Source organism: Benincasa hispida, chromosome 7 (assembly GCF_027475165.1).
Source record: "Benincasa hispida cultivar pf3 chromosome 7, pf3_genome.v1.1, whole genome shotgun sequence".
In the NCBI taxonomy this organism is placed as follows: domain Eukaryota; kingdom Viridiplantae; phylum Streptophyta; class Magnoliopsida; order Cucurbitales; family Cucurbitaceae; genus Benincasa; species Benincasa hispida.
In genome coordinates this window covers 59,722,671-59,741,920 of record NC_143484.1, presented here as the reverse complement: position 1 = coordinate 59,741,920, position 19,250 = coordinate 59,722,671, and the positions used below count along the sequence as shown (strand labels likewise).

Genomic DNA, 19,250 nt, shown 5'->3' with positions numbered 1-19,250 from the left:
TTCCATTGCTAAAGAAGGTCGTCTTTATCTTTTTATTATAATTAATAATTTTTTTTTGCATATTTAGTACAATATTAAATTTCTAATATAAATACAATGTTTTGTGATAGTATTGTCATGACAAACCTTACGAAATTAGAATGCGCAGTTCTTAATATTAATGATAATAAGTATTTGTCATGGGTGTTCGATGCCAAAATCCACCTGGATGTTATGAACTTGGGAGAAACAATTAAAGAAGAAAATACGACATCTAATCAAGACAAAACAAAAACTATGATTTTTCTTCGTCATCATCTCCACGAGGGATTGAAAATGGAGAATCTTAAAATAAAAGATCTTCGTATCTTGTGGGAAAATTTGAAAGAAAAGTATAATCATAAAAAATAGTTATTCTTCCTAAAGCTCGTTATGAGTGGATACATTGACTATAAGATTTTAAATCAGTAAGTGATTACAATTCTGCATTATTTAAAATCAATTCAAAATTGTTGTTATGTGGAGAGAAAATTATTGATATTGATATGTTAGATAAGACATTTTCTACATTTCACGTCTTGAATATGCTCTTGCAGCAACAATATCGAGAGAGAGGTTTTAAACAATATTCTGAACTAATTTCATGTTTTCTCATGACCGAACAAAATAATGAATTATTGATAAAGAACCACAAATCTCGACCAATTGGAACAACACCGCTCCCTGAAGTGAATGTTGTGAATGTTAATAATTATGGTCGAGATTGTGGTCATGGTCGAGGTTGTGATCATAGTAGAGGAAGAAATAATTATTATTTTCATGGTGGTCGTTCTAATCATTCAAATTTCAAAAGAACCACATAAAATGATGATCATAAAAGAAAAATTCTACAAGGTAAGAGTTCAAAGAGTGTTGAAATTAAATGTTTTCGATGCGGAATGACTGGGCATTGGTCACGTACCGTCATATGTCAAAACACTTAGTTGATTTCTATCAAGCCTCCCTAAGGGAAAAGGTAGAAGCAAACCTTGAAGAGAAGATTGACACGGTTGATGGAACATAAAGTGTTTCTTTTGACTTTGAGAATATTTAGACTTAATGTTGTTTTCTTTTATCTATCTTCATTTTTTTAAGTAAATGTTAACTTTTGTATATTTTAAGTGTTGTTTTTTCTTATTATAATTATTTTCTTTTAATGAAGAAACATGGATCATTTTCATATGTTGGGTGATTAAAAAATGAGTAAAGAAGGTCTATGTCTAATAGATAGTGCAATGACACACACAATACTTACAAATAAAAAATACTTTTCCAAAATAACAATGCTCAAAGCAAAAGTAAATACAATACCATGTTCTGCAAACTTGATTGAAGGTTTTAGAAAAGCAAATATTATTTTTTCTGGAAGGATAAAATTTAAATTAATAATGTAAATCCCTAAACCTGTTCTACTAGTTAATCATATCTAAGTCCCCTTAATTACGAGCTTAATTACCCTATTATGCCTTTTAATTCTTGTAATTAAGTAGTTATAATATTTGTGAAAGAACTGTTGAAGGTCCTTGAGCGGAACATGGGATCTGACCCAAATCCAAAATTTACAAAACATAAATTTTACAGCAAAAAACATACAGATTATGCATTTAAAAGATAATTGCAACATGCTATAAGACATAGAATACATAAAAGGAAAAAAAAAGTTTAAGAAACCTTACCCTTAAAGAACCTTTCTTCATGAGATTCCTTCTTCGAATCTTATCACGTACAAACTCGAACCCTCTAAACGTCAATGAGGACACCACACTTCTTTATTCTCTAGATGAGAATCCAGGAGTTTTATGGACTCTAACTATATTAGAAGAGAGGGATTTTGAGAGAGATGAGGAGGAAGTGATGGATTCCGATTTTTTTCAGAACTTTTACGTGGATCTCTCATCAGTTTGTGAAACTACACTAGGAAGAAGAACAACTCTCTTCTATCTCACTATCACGTAATAGAGAGAAAATAGGGGGAGTTCAACTTCCTCCCAAAATGATTTTTAAAATAAATTAAAATAAATTAATTTATTTTCATCAATCAATTTAATATATTTATATGATAACTACCTTATCATACAATATATATTAAACTATATGTTATATAAAATATAATACATAACCTATAGTTTCTATACAATATAACCTATAGTTTCTATTCTCTCACCAATGACATTTAATATAAATCTCATTCATATTAAATTTAATTATGTGAATCAAATTCATATAATTAATATTTGAATTATACTCAAATATTTATTTCTTCTCAAATAATCCTTATATTATAATGTATCAAATACATTATAGTAATTATATTGTATATAATTAGATTGAATTAATTATATCATATAATTAATTCTCTCAATTAATTTGAACAATTCAAATTAATCCGAAAATTGATTCTTATTAATTCTCGTTGAGCTACAGAGCGGACCTCATGGACCTATAGCTTGAAGCTCCAACAGTACGTGAATTATTAATTAAACTCCTTTAATTAAATTGTTCACCATCCGTTAATTGTCGAACAATCCACTATAGGCCAATAGCTACACTCTTCACACTACAGATATATTTCTGTGTCCATTGGATATAACCAGTCAATAGTACGATGACCCTTCATAAATTTCTCGTAAGTACAGCTAGGCCAAAATTACCGTTTTGCCTCTATAGTTACATCTAACTCCTTAAGTACCACTGATCCCTCTAATGAACAATAAATCATAGTCCAACTATGACTAAACCCCTCTCGAGCCAGGAGAGGGTGTGGCATCACATTGTTTAAGCCCTGGAATCAGCTCTTAAGGGAGAAATTTATCTACTTACCCCGACATTGGGGAATGAGTGAATTCCTTCTTGTGTAACTCTATTACAAGCTCCCAATCAGACGAATCCCCAAAATGGTAGGCTTGTTGAGTCAACGATCTAGCCACGGTCACCTATACAAATTAAAGGACTGCCTTCATAAGCATGAGTTCACAACTCACTCAAGATTCAGGTCATGTTACCCATGGTCATCTTGGTGGAATGTAAGTCTTTATTATAAACGACGTCATATAATGAGATTAAACATTTCGTGGTCCGGTCTTATACAAACTCCTTTGTATAGAATATCCATGCTTACATGTTTGCACATGAATGATCAAAATCAGATCATTTGTAGCGCTTTACAACAATTGTAACATCCACAAAATGAGCCATACTCGTAGTGTCACCAGGATAAGGTATTCAGTCTTATCCATCTACTATAGACTATTTAGGTTATCACTTACACATGATCCACCTGTATGTCTCTACATACATGTCTAAGCTACAAAATAACCTGTCTGTGATTAATGCAATTAATTTTGAAATAAAACATCACATATTTTATTACATAAATAAAATGTTTGTACAATAAAATTAGAAACTATAGGACCTTACGAGATTTAGGGCATTAACCCTAACAATTTTTCATAGTGAAAATAATACGGAAGTTATAATGAGTATGCTTGTGAGGTAAAGATGAGAAAAAACTTTCTAAGTCTTGAAATGGAGTGTTCTCGGGTAGTAAAGAGCAGTCATCACTTAGACAAAATTTGGGGAAGCTAAGACAGGCGAAGGTAGGTGCGACGCCAAGTTGAAAGGGAAGTAGGAATTTGCCTAAGTGCTAGAAGTTGTGCTCTCAGGCAAGATAAGAAAGCTAACACTTAGAAGAGAATAAAAAACATAGAAGTGAGGAGCACATGAGCGTCTGTAAGCTTAAGAGCCTAAGTGTAGAAATTAGCTAAGTATAACAGAAGGTGTGCGTCAAGGGCCTTTAGAGGCCAGTGAAGGCCTAGGATGGATAGTATGCGGGCAGTTAAGTCTACCTAGGTGAAAGCATGGTAGACGCTGAGGCATATTAGAAGATAAGGGAGATGTTTATGAGCAGCTGGTCTAAGCACGAGTGTCTAAGTGTAAAGCCAACGTATGTGTTGGCTAGCGACGTGTGAACAAGGGTGTATGGTGTTAGCTGAGGTATGCATCGACTGAGGAGGAAGACAAGTTGGGACGCCAACTTGGGTGTTGGTAAAGGACTTAAGCATTTAACTTAATCACCTGATTAGTGGGCTAAGTGGTGTGTTTAGAAGCCATGATAAGAAGTTAGTGCACCAGCTGTCAACTTAAGGAAGTTTAGTCAGCATGCAGGCTGAGTATATAAGGAAGTTTGAAGTGTAGAGTTCAGTTTGGGCATTTTAATGGTGCTAAGGAAAAAGAGTTACCATTGATTTGAAGCTTGAGTTATGAGGAAGCTAATTCAAAGCTACTGGGAGAAGATTTCCCATGGAATTGAGCTAGAGGTTGAGGAAATTCTTCAAGTGTTCAAGATCTTAGGTTATGTAGACGAGTTGAAAGGAATTGGTAATTACAAGTTGTGGAGAAGAATCAAAGGCTGAGATTCTAAGGTAAGCTAGTTACGACATTTGAAGCTAGTTAAGACATCAAGCTAGTTACTTTTATCTTGATGTTCCAATGCATGTTTTAAGTAATGAGAGTCGAATATGAATGCATGTTGATGATTTAAAGATAGTTTTTACTGTAACTTCCATGTATTCCAATTAAGTTTTATGCCATGTTTAATATTAGAATGAGTTATTTTCTAACTACCTAACCATGATAAGTATGTTGTTTTATGATGTTAACATGTATGTTTGATATGTAAAACCTACTTCTGAGCATTGGTACCGAAGGTATGATAAGGTAAGTAAGATCCTACTCAGTTCTACGTGCACGTAAGATCTATGCTATTGACGTTGATGAGATCGAGAAAAAGGCTTTCTCTCAACTAAGGTTATTAGGGGTTAAGCAAAAGGGCTCTCCCACATATTCAGGCAAAGGAGTAAAGAAATTTTACAGGAAATGATGATGAGCTTTAATCTAGGGTTTTCCGTGCTATGATTTTATATTTTTAAATTTTTATTTTCAAACCCTAGAATGTGAATGTAAATGTTTTGTTCTAAACATGTTCATATCATAAGTTATGAAAGTATGATTTATTTAAAAGAAGTCACTCACTGGACGTTTTTAGCTCACCTTTTTTAATGTTTTCCTCCCTAGGTAGCAGTCGACATCCCGAGGCCTAGCAGTCCTGTCAGTCAGTCACTTCTCAAGAATGAAGAGGATTTTATGTTTAGATGGCTCATCATGTCTTTGTTAAGCTTGAGTTTTATGTTCGTACTAAGGGAATTCAGGGTAGAGTTTTTATGGTTGTTGTAAATAGATTTACTAGACCCTTTAACTATAATATATGTGAATAAGAGTTCTGTTGTACGAGAATCTATATGTTTAAGTTGTGTTGACTATGTGGTAATGGTATGTTCTAAGATATAAATTGTTTATCAGGTACCAAGGGCATTGGTTCATGGAAGTATGTTGGTAGTTTGTCATAAAAGGGTTAGCAATTACTATTTTCACACTTCTTCTCAGATTAGGAGGGTAATTCAAGAAAGGGTGTGATAAGTTGGTATCAGAGCATAAGATTTTTGGGAAATAGAATCATGCATTAGACTAGGGGCATGTGAATGATGTTATGAGCCTAATAATGTATGTGTTACAGGAACCAAGGCTTGAGAAGGTGACTGACTGACTTGGCAGATGGCTAAAAGGGATCGTGACCCTATCAGAGCTTCCATAGCTTGAAGGGATCAGGATCCTATTAGAAAACTAGTAATATAGAAAGCTACATTGGAGGGAGAGTCTAGTACCCCTCACGTTAGAGCAGATCCTCAGATGGAGGGGAGTCTCCGATAGGATTGCTCAGAGGCTGGTAGCTAGCATAGGATCTATACATATAGATCTTGAGAAAAAGTATGGCATTGAGAGGATGAAGGCACTAAGTGCCACTACATTTGAGGGTACTATTGACCCTACAGATCTAAAGGCGTGGTTAATTCAGATAGAGAAATGTTTCCAGGTAACAGGATGCCCTGAGGACCATAAGGTCAAGTTAGCGGTATTTCTGCTGCAGAAAAGAGCAGAGCAATGGTGGAGAGTTATAAATTCTAGAAGGAATAGATCATAAGAAATGACTTGGGATGAGTTTAGGAGGATTTTTGAAGACAAGTATTACCCTACTTCTTATTGTGAGGCAAAAAGGGGCGCGCGCACGCACGAAGTTAACTCATAGGACACGCGGGTCGATAGGCACGAGTCGGGTTGCGAAGCGGGTGCACGAGCGGGCCAGGTCGGACGCATGGACGAGTCGTGTCGCAGACAGGAAGGCACGCGAATGGGTGCTAACGAAGCCCGATTGCAGAGCAGGCGGGCTGGGCGCAGATGGGTCGGACGCTACAGACAGCTGGCGCACGCGTGTGGAATCATCGGGTCGGGTCAGACGCTACTTCCGGTTTGGATCTCTGAGTCTGGAACAACAAATTCGGGTCTGGGAGCTAGAAAACGATTCTGCACTGATTTCTTCTCCAAATTGATGTTGTCCTCTTTCCCAGAAACAAACAATTACAGCCTAAAAATGACTCTAATGACTTTAACAAATTTACAGACCCTTTGCCACACATTAAAATTCATATACATGTGAGCAATTACAAATTTCAACAAGAAATTAAATGAAAACTAATGCCAAAACCGTAATATATCCACTTTAGTCAACCAAACATTCATCACATGAATTAACACCTACCAAAATGCAATAGAACATTATAAGCATGCTCTGATACCATTTGATGGAACTAAAACGAAGCATGCATAGCGGAAGTGATGAAATCGACAACATTCTAATTGCATTAAAAAATAAGAATAAGCGTCCAAAGGGTTAGAGAATACAACCTTTGAAGACTCCACCACAATATTTCTCTCCGAGCTTGATCGACACCACCAATGGTAAATCACGTTATTCTCTGATTGAAGAACACGGTTGTGGGACCGATATGTTAGTGAAAATAAGGGAATTTCACTATATTAAGTAGAAGAGTAAATAGAATTTTGTAGAAGCATTTAAGTTAATTGTCAAAGAATCATTAGTCTTTTTCAATTTTAAAAACAAGACAATTTATAGACAAATTCCATGCAAAATCTCATCTCCATGTCTTCCACTTCAAACTTCATTAGCATGTAATCTCTAGGTGTCAAGCTTGGGAAATGTCACTTCAATGTCCACTTAGTTAGTGGGAAAATCCAACAATTGGATTTTTCCACTAACTAATTTTTTAATAAAGAAATGAAAAAAATCAAATTTTAGAAAAATATTTAATTAAAACAATTTCAATTAAATAAAATAAACAAATTTAATGTCATATATTAAATAAGACACCTAACTTTGATTATTCACTTTAATCAAGTTTAAAAAATACTTTCATGCTAATGATCAAGTATACTCTAAAAAATAAATAAATAATTAATTAATTATTTAATTGTAAATTATATCTCATATAAAATACAATTTTCCCTTAAGACTGAATTTGAACATTTCAAATCCTTATTCTACCTAGTTCTTCAATTTTTTCCATATTGAGCTAGCAAGGAGACCCGATGGACCTACAGACCATGGGCTCCAATAATCCGAGACGAACCGGTCAAACTCTTAACCTAGTTAATCAACATTCGTTAACTAACAGGACTGTCCAATATAGCCTGTAGTTGCACTCCCTTCACTGTAGATATATTATGTGTCCATTTGATATAACCGTTATCAATAAGTTGATCCTTCACAGGTTGTTCTTAACCTCAGCTAGTTAAATACCGAAATATCCCTAAGTTACATCTTTTCTCCTTAAGTACCACTTTCCCTCTAATGAACAATTTTTTTAGGATTATAATCACTAAATCTATTCCCTCTCAGACCAATGAGAGGATGTGGCCCCTTGTTCAAGACCCGGGATCAACCCTTAAGGGAACAACCTTTCTACTATCCTTAAAATGTGTAGGATTGAATTCCATCTTGCAAATTCTATGTCTCCAACCATCTACCCAGTCTTATCCCTGAAATATGAGGCATATTAAGCAGCGACGCTGGGCTTACCCTCACCTTTGCAGATCAAGGGACAATCGCGAATAAACAAGAGTTCATAGACAGCTCAGGATTCAAATCAAGTTTTCTAGGTTATCAAGAAGTGAAATTAATCAGTGTTAATAGTAAACGGTGTTAAAACATAATATTGATTATTTTGTGGTCTGTCTTACATAATCTCATCGTGTAGAACACCCCCGCTCACATTTCTCTACATGAACGGACCAATCACATTGTTTATGACACTTTACAATATTTGTAACAATCATAAAGCGGGTTGTATTCGATAGTATCTCTAGAAATAGGTACCCAACCTAATCCAAGTAATATAGACGGTTTAGGCTATTTTACTCGAACTTGATCTAGTTTATGTCTCCACATAAAGTCCAAGTATTCATAACAATAGCCAAGGGTTCGTAGTTTATTGGATTTTGAGTTACTAAACAATCAACAACACTTGTCTGAATAAACTTCATATGTGTTTACTATTTACAAAACTATGAATTTTAGGACATACAACCCAGCAGCACCAAGATGTACAGGACATTGAAGAATTCTTATTGGGGGATGGAAATGAAAAAGGACATAGCCAGTTAAATGCTTAATTGTCAATAGGTTAAGCCAGAGCGTCAGGGACCTGCAGGATTACTTAACCCACTTCCAGTACTGGAATGGAAATGGGAACATGTGACTATGGTTTTCTTTTTGGCCTACTTAAGACGCCCAGTGGTTATGATGGTATTTGGGTAATTGTAGACCAATGACTAAGACGAAAAATTTTTTGTTGGGTTTTATGTCATAAAACTCGTGGTTTGTAAACAATAAAACTTATTCTAAAAATTCAACAAGTTGTTATTGAATATATGTATTGCTTATTTCGTTTTAGAAATCTAATAAACTAAAAGACCCATGACTATTACATGAGTACTTGAACTTTATGTGTAGATATATAAAATTGGATTGGGTTCAAGTAAATAGTCAAAATGATCTATAGTATATGAATGAGGATAGGTGTCTTATTTTGGTAACACTATTGGATCGGCTCTCTCTGTAGTTGTTACAAAAAATTGTAAAGTGCTACAAACGATGTGATCCTAATTCGTACATGTTATGACATAAGGAGTGGGGGCATTCTGTACAATGGGTTTGTACAAGATCAGACCACGAAATCAGTCACTCTTACTTTATAACGTTGTTTACTGTTTAAGACTGACTATTTCAAAGCAATGACCTAGGTAACTTGACCTTAATCATGAGCTAACTATGAACTCCTGTTTATTCGGGATTATCCTAAGATTTGCATAGGTGAAGGTTGGCTCAACAGTGCTGGCTCAATAAATCTCCATTTCAATGGTAAAACCAGGTAGATAACTAAGGACATAGGGTGCAAGATGGAATTCGCTCCTACCTGCTTTTAGGGATAGTAGAAAGGTTGTTCCTTAACTGCTGACTCTGGGCTTTGAACAAGGGGCCTCACCCCCTCATTGGCCTGAGAGAGACTCGGTTTGTTGATTGGAACACAAATCAATTGTTCATTAAAGGATCAATGGGACTTGAGGAACAAGAGGTAATCTCGGGGGTAAAACAGACATTTGATCCAGTCGTTATTACGGACAACCTGTGAAGGGTTAACTTTTTAATCATGGTTATATCGAGTGAACATAATATATCTACAGTGAAGGGAGTGCAACTATGGGCTTTAATGGAGTGACCCATTAGTTAACAAATGAGAATTAATTCAATGTAAAGAGTTTAGCCAATTAATCTCAAATCGTTGGAGCCTATGATCTGTAGGTCCGCGAGGTCCCCCTTCTAGCTCGTAAATGGATTAGCTTTAGAGTAGCGTGATAACCTAATTTGAACCGTTCAAATTAGAATTAAGGAAATTAGTAATTATATGAGATATAATTACGCGTTTAATTTTGGAATTAAACGAAATTGGAGAATTTAATTAATATTTAAATATGATTTAAATATTAAATTCATGAAGGTGGAATTTGTGTAAAATTAATTTAATATGTGATATTAAATTAATTGGAATTAATTAGATTGTTTTATTAATTATTTATTATTAATTTTATTAGAAAATTAATTTATGAAATTAATTTTGTAAAATTAATAAAGTTTTAATTTTGTAAAACTAAAATTGATTTTGGAAATCAATTTATAAAACAAAATTAAAATGAAAAAAAAGCACACACACACACACACACATAAATTTGAGAAATGGGATTTCTCCACTATCATGAAGTTGCTCTCTCAAAACCCACTTGACTCAAGCTTCAATAATCCAAGCATGAGCTGCATCTCATGCAACCATCTTTTTGCATGGGAGTCCTGCAATAAATAGAGAAGATTAGAGTGGAATTGAGGCATGCATCAATAGAGTTTTTGCTGAAAAAATCGAGTTAAAGAAGTCATTCTTCAAGTGGGTTGTTGCAATGAGTTTTCTCCAAGTTCTCTTCATTCAAGCTTATTTTGAGTCCCATAACTCAATCTAATGCTCCAAAAGAATAGTGGAAAAGATCTTGAGGTGGTTCACAACGAGATTTGGAGAAGTTTGCAGCTGAGAATCAAGATTCTAAAAGTTCTACAAAGGTATTGCTTAAAACCCTCTTATTATTTTATGAGCATGATTTAATAATAGCCAAAATTAATGAATTAGAATGCTTATTGATCCTTGTTGCTTCCGCTACATGTTCATATACTCCTACAGTTTTTGCCAGTGAAAGCCACATCTACCTTTGATCAGCTGACCAAGATGTATGTCAATCAAGTTGTGAGCCAGTTTGGGGCTCTATTATCCATTATATCAGATAGAGATCCACGATTTACCTTGAAGTTTTGGCCTAATTTACAGAAGGCGCTTGGTACTAAGTTGCATTTTAGTATAGCATTTCATCCTTAGATGGATGGACAACCAGAACGAACAATCCAAACCTTGAAGGATATGTTGAAAGCCTGTGTATTACAGTTTAAGAGTAGTTGGGATATACATTTACCATTGGCAGAATTTGCATATAATAACAATTACCATTCCAATATTTGCATGGCTCCATATGAGCTTTGTATGGGAGACCCTACAGACCACCAATTTGCTGGAATGAGGTTGATGAAAGACAGTTTTTAGGGCTAGAATTGGTACAGACGATGACAGAAAATATTAAGTTAATAAGAAAAATCTGAAGATAGCTTAAGATAGATAGAAAAGCTATACAGATAGGAGAAAAATAGAGTTAGAGTTCGAGAACAGAGATCGAGTGTTTCTAAAGCTATCTTCGTGGAAAGAAATATTCAGGTTTGGTAGGAAAGGTAAGTTGGGTCAAAGATATATAAAACCTGTTGGCTTTTTGGCCCTTAATCTCAAATTAATTAATTTTAATTAATTAATTAATCAATATTTTGATGATAACAAACTCAATTTTTAATTACAAAAAATTTTAGTATTTTAATATATCCATAGCGTAGAGCTCTGAACAACAATTCCAACACCTCTTGCATTACTCAAATCGGAGCTAAAACGAAGAAGTTATGATCGAAACGAATTTTATCGAAAAATACCAGTGGCGATGACGTGGCGACTGAGTCAACATCAATGACCAATTCGGCGACGATACGTGGAGATTTGGGAGAGTGACACGTGGGACTTTTGGTTATTTAAAATATTATATATATATATATTATTTTATTAAAAAAAAGAAATTTAAAAGAAATTTAAAAGGAAAATAAATTTGATATTATTTTATGTTTGTGTCTAACGACTAGTTTTTTACACATGGTATTTTTTTTTTTTTGGATTGACTTTAAAAAGAATGAATTTAAAAAGAAAATGAATTAAAAGGAAAATGAGTTTAATATTATTTTATGTTTGTGTCTAACGGCTAGTTTTTGACACATGGTATGTTTTTTTTTTTTTTTTGGATTAATTTTAAAAAGGCAATGAATTTCAAAAGAAAAGAAATTTAATATTATATTTTGTTTGTATCTAACGACTAGTTTAGTTTAAAATCTCTACCATTGATTTTTCTTTTCCAAAATCCTATGGTCCAAATTAATTGTGGTTTCTAAAAATTTTTCTATCTCTATATAAACCATCTTCCTCTCCAAATTTTGAACTAACAAATTTTACATTTCATAATCCTCCAAAACTCAAAAGTTTCCATTGTTGCTCTTTCTAATCTCCCAATTTTGTTTGCCTTTCATCTTATTCTTGAGAGAGTGTTATTGTATTGTGAGGATAAATTTGTTGAGTGCTTAAACTTGTAAATCCACTCTAGTGAGAGTTGTATTGTATTCTTCAAAAATTCCAACATTTGTAACGGTTTGATCCTAAACCGTGGAAAGGATCGGGTTTGCTCTTGAACCCGTAAAAGGAGCAGTGGTGTAACGGTTGGGCTCTAATCCGTGGAAAGAGTCGGAAAGATTTTATTCAAGTTCCCAAGAGGCGCTTGGGGAGTGGAGTAGGTCGAGTTTGACCGAACCACTATAAAAATTATGGCGTCTTCTTCTCTAACTCTTTTCTTTTTATTTTTGTAATTAATTTAAGCAATTTATTGTATGTTTTAGTTTGTTCTTATTTATTTGCTAAAATTTGATAAAATTAAATTATCATACTTTTTGTCATCTTATTTGTTGCATAAATTGAATTTTTCTTATTATTTATAAAAAGTGTATTAATTAGTTTAATTGGGTTAATTTAAAAAAAAAAGTTTAATTAAACCATATTCACCCCCTCCCCCCTCCCCCTCCCTCTAAGGTTGCCATATCGATCCAACAGAACTCTACAAGATAATAAAATGTATTGGGTCAACAGCCTACAAATTAGCTTTACATACTGAGTTTTTCAGGATACATGATGTTTTCCATGTGTCTATGTTGAGGAAACATGTCCCCGATCTTACTCATATTCTCCAAGATCAGCTAGTGAAACTGAAAGAGAATTTATCATATGAAGAAGAACCAGTTCAGATTTTAGACAAGAAAGAGCAGGTGTTGAGGAACAAGATTATTCCGCTAGTTAAAGTCTTGTGGAGGAATCATGGAGTAGAGGAAGCCATATGGGAAGCTGAGGAGCAGATGAAAAATAGATATCCGCAACTGTTCACATGATGAGCTCAAGGCAAATTTCGAAGACGAAATTTCTTTAAGGGGAAGGTAAATTGTAAATCTCTAAACCTATTTTACTAGTTAATCATGTTTAAGTCCCCTTAATTACATGCTCAATTATCCTAGTATATGTTTTAATTCTTGTAAGCAAGTAGTTATGACATTTTTAGTAGTGAAAATAATACAGAGGTTATAATGAGTATGCTTGTGAGGTAGAGATGAGGAAAAACTTTCTAAGTCTTGAAATGTGGTGCTCTCGGGTAGTAAAGAGCAGTCATCACTTAGACAAAATTTGGGGAAGCTAAGACAGACGAAGGTAGGTGCGACGCCAAGTTGAAAAGGAAGTAGGAATTTGCCTAAGTGCTAGAAGTTGTGCTCTCAGGCAAAATAAGAAAGCTAACATTTAGAAGAGAATAAAAAACATAGAAGTGAGGAGCACATGAGTGTCTGTAGGCTTAAAAGCCTAAGGGTAGAAATTGGCTAAGTATAACAGAAGGTATGCGTCAAAGGCTTTTAAAGGCTAGTGAAGGCCTAGGATGGATAGTATGCGGGCAGTTAAGTCTACCTAGGTGAAAGCATGGTAGACGTTGAGGCGTATTAGAAGATAAGGGAGATGTTTATGAGCAGCTAGCCTAAGCACGAGTGTCTAAGGGTAAAGCCAGCGTATGTGTTGGCTAGCGATGTGTAAACAAGGGTGTATGGTGTTAGTTGAGGTATGCATCGACTAATGAGGAAGACAGATTGGGACGCCAACTTGGGCGTTGGTAAAAGACTTAAGCATTCAACTTAATCACCCAATAAATAGGCTAAGTGGTGTGTTTAGAAGCCATAATAATGAGTTAGTTCGCCAGCTGTCACCTTAAGGAAGTTTAGTCAACATGCAGGCTGAGTATATAAAGAAGTTTGAAGTGTAGAGCTCAGTTTTGGCATTTTAATCATGCTAAGGAAAAAGAGTTGCCACCGATTTGAAGCTTGAGTTGTGAGGAAGCTAATTCAATGCTGCTGGAAGAAGATTTCCCATGGAATTGAGTTAAAGGTTGAGGAAATTCTTCAAATGTTCAAGGATCTTAGGTTATGCAGATGAGTTGAAAAGAATTAGTAATTCCAAACTTATAAAGAAGAATCAAAGGCTGACATTCCAAAGTAAACTATTTAAGACGTTTAGGAATGAGTTCTTAGAAGGAAATTTCATGAGATTGTGTGTGAAATTTTATTCAAGATGGAAATGAAATTTGGAATTTTGGTGGGATAAGCAAGCATACAGCTGCAACCCACGCATAAACAAGCAACTAACCAGCATAGGCTAAGTGTGGACAACCACCCATCGCATAGGCGAAGCCAGCATATTTTGACGCCTAAGAGTATCTTATGCGAGCTGCCACACACTAGTTAGACGTAAGGTAAAAGTTTGGTTAAATGTGATGATGTGTTAAATACCAATACACTAAAGATGCATCGATTAGAAAAGGAATGAGATGATGCATCAAACTAGGTTTGAGGCTTAGCATGTGTTAACTTGAATAGTAAGTTAAGCTCAAGAGGGTGCTAAAGGCATTAACCAAAGGCTCTTATTATTCTTACAGGGTAGACACATATAGGGGAGGCCTACAACCCTTTGAGGGAGTAACTCAAGACGGTGAGTGACTAGTTTTCAAAATATTTGCTAAGTGTTTTACTTATGAAACTCCAATGTATAGTCACTTTTATCTTGATGTTCCAACGCATTTTTTAAGTAATGAGAGTCAAATAGAACACATGCTGATGATTTAAAGACGATTTTTACTTATAACTTCCATGCGTTCCAATTAAGTTTTATGCCATGTTTAACATTAGAATGAGCTATTTTTTGGGAATGTCCTAAAACTTGAAGTTCGTAATCGTTGAAACATATTCTATTTATCAATAAAAATATTGTTGAAGCATTTATTCAATAAAAGTGTTATTGAAATTATATTATATTATAAAAATCCAATAAATAAATCCATGGCTATAGTATGAATACTGTAACTTTATGTAGAGATATAAAAGAAGATCAAGTTATAGTATACAGCCAAAAAAGTCTCTAAATATATGGATGAGATTGGGTACCTCGTCCTGGAGACACTATGGATGCGACCTACTTTGTATAATTATACAAACGACATGATCCCAAAATCGTTGATGTGGAGACATGCGAGTAGGGGCATCCTATACAAAAGATTTTTGCATAAGACTGGGCCACGAAATAGTGATTTTTTCCTTTATAACAGCGGTTTACTGTTAAAACTGACTATTTTAATTCTATGACCTAAGGTAACTCGACCATAATCCAGAGCTAACTATGAACTCCTGTTTATTCGGGATTATCCTTTAATCTACATAGGTGAGAGTAGTTCAACAACACTACTTAACAAGTCTCCCATTTTGGGGATAAGACCGAATAGATAGTTGGGGACATAGTCCTGCAAAATGGAACTCACTCCTACCCGTTTTAGGGTTAGCAGGTAGGTTGTTCCCTTAAATACTGATTCCTAGTCTTGAACAAAGGGGTCCCACCCTTTCATGGCCGAGAGGGACATGGTTTATTAGTTGGACTATAAACTAATTGTTCAATAGAGGATCAGTGGGAGCTTAAGGAGCAAGATATATTTACATGGGTAAAATGATAATTTTGACCTAGCTGTAAATACGAATGATCTGTGAAGGATCGACTTACTAATTATGGTTAAATCAAGTGGATAGAAATGTATCTACAGTGAGGAGAGTGCAACCATCGAGCTATAGTAGAAGGAATATTGATTGACTCAGGTTAAAGAGTTTAACCGATTAATCTCAAATCGTTGGAGCTCATGATCTGTAGGTCCATAAGGTCCCTCTACTAGCTCGTAAAATATTACACCTTGGATTAGAATATTGAGCGAAGTTGAAGTGTTCAAATTCGAAATTAGGGTTTGAATTTGAAATGTTTAAATTCAATTTGAAGTGTTCAAATTCGAAATTAGGGTTTGAATTTGAAATGTTTAAATTCAATTTAGGATTTGGATAATTATATTCAATAAAATTAAATGTTTAATTTTTTTGAAATTAAACGTGAATTAGAGAGTTTAAAATATTTAAATATTGATTTAAATATTGACTGCATGAATAAAGATCCATGTTTAAATTAGATGTTTTATTAATTTAATACATGATATTAAATTATTAATTAAATTTATTTAATTAATTATTTAAATTAAATCAATTTCAATTTAGAAAATTTAATTTCAGAAATTAAATTTTAATTTAATTTAATTAAGTTGGAAAAATTGAATTAAATTAAAATAATGAAATTGAGTGGAAAAATCCTACAATTGAGTTTGTTAGTAGATTTTTCCATTTTTTGACACCTTGCCCACTCGCTTAGTGCTAATTGAGGTGTCAATTAGCTGAATGTATGAGTGCTTGCATGTTACAACTTGTTAAATGCTTCATTTTTCAGAATTTTGAAGTACATGCAATCTGAAATTTGTGAAATTTATGAAAAATCTTTTTACTCTCTAGCTCTAAAAAACCCAACTTAATCCTCTCAATTTAGAGTTTCACCACTTAATCCAAGGTTGAGAATAGTAGAAAAGTTCCTCTTGGTGGTCTACTAGAAATTTGTAGAACAATTTCGTGGAGTTTAGCTCAGATCAAGAGTGTTTCTACAAAAGTATAAATATATGAAACCCTCATTTTTATGAAAATTGTTTTAAGCATGCTTGTAACCCAAATTAAGTGTAATTAGAGTGTTTAATGATTCTGTTTGCTTCCACTTTATGTTTGTTTATTCTATCACTATTTACTGATTCCCTTAATTATGATAAGTATGTTGTTTTATGATGTTAACATGTATGTTTGATATGTAAAACCTACTTCTGAGCATTGGTACCAAAGGTATGGTAAGTTACCTAATTACATGACGATCATTGCTACCGAAGATATGGTAAGCAGGATCCTACTTAATTCTATGTGCACGTAAGATCTATGTTATTGACATTGATGAGATCAAGCAAATGGACTCTCTCTCAACTAAGGATATTAGGGATTGAGCAAAAGAGCTTTCTCGCATGTTCAAGCAAAGATGTAGAGGAATTTTACAAAAAATGTTGACGAGCTTTAATCCAGGATTTTCCATGCTTTGATTTTATATTTTCAAATTTTTATTTTCAAACCCTGGGATGTGAATGTAAATGTTTTGTTATAAACATATTATATTATAAGTTATGAAAGTATGATTTATTTAAAAGAAGTCACTCACTAGGCATTTTCAACTTACTCTTTTTATGTTTTCCTCCCCAGGTACCAGTCGACGTTCTGAGGTCTAGCGGTTCTGCCAGTCAATCACTTCTCAAGAAACTAAGAGGATTTGAATTTAAAATGGCTCATCATTTTGTTAAACTTGAGTCTTATGTTCGTACTAAGGAAAGTCAATGCCCTTAACTATGATATATGTGAATAAGTGTTTTGCTATACAAGAATCTATATGTTTAAGTTGTGTTGACTATGTGGCAATGGTATGTTCTAAGATATAAATTGTTTATCAGGTACCAATGGTGCTGGTTCATGGAAGTATATTGATAGTAATTGTCATAAGAGGATTGAGATTTTCTGTTTTCACACTTCTTCTCGGATTAGAAGGGTAATTCAGGAAGGGGTGTGACAAGTAATGCATTGTTCTCTAGTCAATCAAAGAGAAATTCTAAGTTTTAAAGATATACGTTGTAATGGTTATCATAATGAAACTGATAGTAAGAATAATGTGGAATATCTATATATTATCTCTACTATTTCAAATGAAAAAAGTATATAGGAATAGTTGCCTGCTTTATCTCCTGAATTGTATTATATTCATATACGAGTAATTGAAACATATGCAACAATGAACCTGAAGTTCATGAATCCAGATATATTTGCTATTTGACATGATAGATTGGTTCATGCAGGTTCTATAATGATGAGAAAAATTATTGAGAATTCAAAAGGACACCCATTGAAGAGCTAGAAAATTCTTCAATCTAATGAATTATCATGTGATGCTTTCTCTCAAGGCAAACTAATAATTAGACCATCACCAGCTAAAGTGGAAATTGAATCTTCTCTATTTTTAGAACAAATTGATGGTAATATATGTGAACCTGTTAACCTACCAAGTGGACCATTATTTTATAGTATTAATAGATGCATCCAGTAGATGGTCACGCATGTGCTTATTATCAAGTCGAAATCTTGCATTTACAAGATTACTTGCTCAAATAATTAAGTTAAGAGTATAATTTCCTGACTATACAATTAAGACCATTTTTCTTGATAATGCTGGTGAATTTACATCCCAAACTTTTGATAATTATTGTATGTCAATTTGGATAAGTGTAGAACATCTTGTAGCTCATGTTCATACATAAAATGGTTTAGTAGAATCATTTATAAAACGTTTACAATTAATTACAAGAACATTACTTGTGAGAGCTAAGCTTCCTACATTTGTATAAGGACATGCTATTTTGTATGCAACGTCACTTGTATACATTAGGCTAGTAGCTTATCATAAGTACTCGCCATTAGAATTAGTCTATGACCATGAGCTAAATATTTCTCATATGAGAATTTTTGGACATGCAGTATATGTTCCAATCACTCCACCACAATCCACTAAGATGGGTCCTCAAATGAGGTTAGGAATATATGTTGGATATGATTCCCCTTCAATTATTAAATATCTTGAACTTCTGACGGGTGACGTATTTATTGTTAGATTTGCTGTTGTCATTTTAATGAGATAAATTTTCCAACATTAGGGGGAGGAATTAAGAAGTTGGAAAAAGAAATTACATGGAATGTATTGTTATTGTCTCATTTAGATCTCCGTATAGATCAATGTGAACTTGAAGTTCAAAAAATAATTCATTTGCAAAATGTAGCATATCAATTACCACATACATTTATAGATGCAAAGAAAGTAACTAAGTTACATATACCAGGTGCAAATGTCCATCGAAAATTGATATCCCAACACAGTAAGTTGTCACTAATGAATCTGAAATATGCCAGAAGCATAGTAGACCAATGGGTTTCAAAGATAAAAATCCTTTAAAATGAAAAATAAATAATAGCAAACAAGACTTGGTTGAAGATGTAAATACCTATGAAG

General features: G+C 33.8%; 1 pseudogene; it reads left to right on the top strand.

Annotated features, from left to right (window-relative positions):
- The first annotated feature begins 117 nt into the window (after positions 1–117).
- On the top strand, positions 118–5,620 carry LOC150035301 (uncharacterized; annotated as a pseudogene).
- The last annotated feature ends 13,630 nt before the right edge of the window (positions 5,621–19,250 follow it).